The sequence below is a fragment of the Schistocerca americana genome, chromosome 2 (assembly GCF_021461395.2).
Source record: "Schistocerca americana isolate TAMUIC-IGC-003095 chromosome 2, iqSchAmer2.1, whole genome shotgun sequence".
Classification (NCBI taxonomy): domain Eukaryota; kingdom Metazoa; phylum Arthropoda; class Insecta; order Orthoptera; family Acrididae; genus Schistocerca; species Schistocerca americana.
The window spans coordinates 496,255,237-496,257,017 of record NC_060120.1 but is presented as its reverse complement, the minus strand read 5'-3'; the positions used below and the strand labels follow the sequence as shown (position 1 = coordinate 496,257,017).

The 1,781-nt window shown below is 44.8% G+C and overlaps 1 pseudogene; it reads left to right on the top strand.

Annotated features, from left to right (window-relative positions):
* Positions 1–893: 893 nt before the first annotated feature.
* LOC124597084 lies at positions 894–1,011 on the top strand (annotated as a pseudogene).
* Positions 1,012–1,781: the final 770 nt, after the last annotated feature.

Sequence of the window (1,781 nt, the reverse complement as noted above, 5' to 3'; positions counted from 1 at the left end):
AGCACTGGTGGCACTATGTGGGTGTCTGACACCACACTGGATTCTCAGAGAGATCTGTTCTATGCAGCTTATTAGCCCTAATATTTTGTGCACTGTTATGCGGATCGCTCTCATACATCCTTCCGGCTGTTGCAAGAAGGTAGCAAAATGGGAGGAGGGGAGTTGGTGTCCAGGGGGTCCGGACCCCGTATCACCACTAAACGAAATTACACATGACCTGTTTGTCGGGTAAAGAAACCGAACATCATTTTGATTTTCAGTCATGCGATGAAAAAGGTATATGCACTATCTAGAGGCAGCAAGGCCAATGACAGATTTAAACTACCTATACGCCTAGAGCACTATCGATTGTCGCCCATCCCTATTTCGGTCGAGACCAATTGTTGGCATTTATCGAGCTCAGTTGTTGTTTAGTTAATCTGTGCATTTCTTAGGCCAGCCGTTGTGGCCGAGCGGTTCCACGCGATTCAATCCGGAACCGCGCTGCTGCTTCGGTCGCAGCTTCGAATCCTGCCTCGGGCATGGATGTGGGTGATATCCTTAGGTTAGTTAGGTTTAAGTAGTTCTAAGTCCTGGAGACTGATGACCTCGGATGTTAAGTCCCATAGTGCTCAGAGCCATTTGAACCATTTTGTGTAGTTCTTGCTTGCAGCTGAAATTATTGTAAATATTACCGGTTATGGTATTTTGGATGTGTGACGTTGTTGGTGTTTCCCAATTATTGATAAATTTGTAACAAGAAACTAGAGAAAGAGTGATCCCGATTCGTCCACTAGCGTTATGGTGAGTTAGAAATATGTACGAACTACCATAATAGCCCATTTATCTATCTACCGCAGTTTAGTGTTAGCATTGGATTGGTTGTTTTGAGGTTGGTATTTCATAGGGCAGTGGGCAACGGCCTTGCCGCAGTGGATTCACCGGTACCCGTCAGATCACCGAAGTTAAGCGCTGTCGGGAGTAGCCGGCACTTGGATGGGTGACCATCCAGGCCGCCATTTGCTGTTGCCCTTTTTCGGGGTGTACTCAGCCTCGTGATGCCAATTGATAAATTACTCGACCGAATAGTAGCGGCTCCAGTCGCAGAAAACCATCATAACGACCGGGAGAGTGGTGTGCTGGCCACATGCCCCTCCTATCCGCATCCTCAGCTGAGGATGACACGGCGGTCGGATGGTTCCGATGGGCCACTTGGAGCCTGAAGACGGAGTGCTCACAAGGCAGTGCAGCGGTAAACGTCATTGAAAATATCATTAAATTAAAATCAATGCATAGAAATACCTTTGGATTTGTTTGTGTCGCCCAAAAATCGCATTGATCAACAAAAATATCGCCCCAAAGACGATTGTTGCACTTCTTTAAAAGTCTCCTCAATATTCTATTACTAGCAACACAAATGGCAAAATATCGCGGAATCAGGCCACCAGGGAGTTACTCAGTTATGAAAACCAGTTTCTATATGGAAAGGTGGGGATGGATTTGTGGAGAACGGAAGGTGTAGGTAATGACGGCACATTCTGTAGTTTGTTAGTTCCTAAAATATTTTTGCAGCTGCGTGATTGTGTGACCGAGTTCACTGCGCCCTGCATCTCGCCCTCGCCCTCTCGTCTACAATCTGTTTGTACTCTTGTATCAACATAACAAAAGCCAGAAATTCGATGAACAAATTTTGAAATATGTATGCATTTATGCACTATCAAAAGACTAAAGATACACAATCAAAGGAAAAACATGCAATTCAATAAATCAATCTTTTCTTGTGATGCGTTTTAGTTTATTTT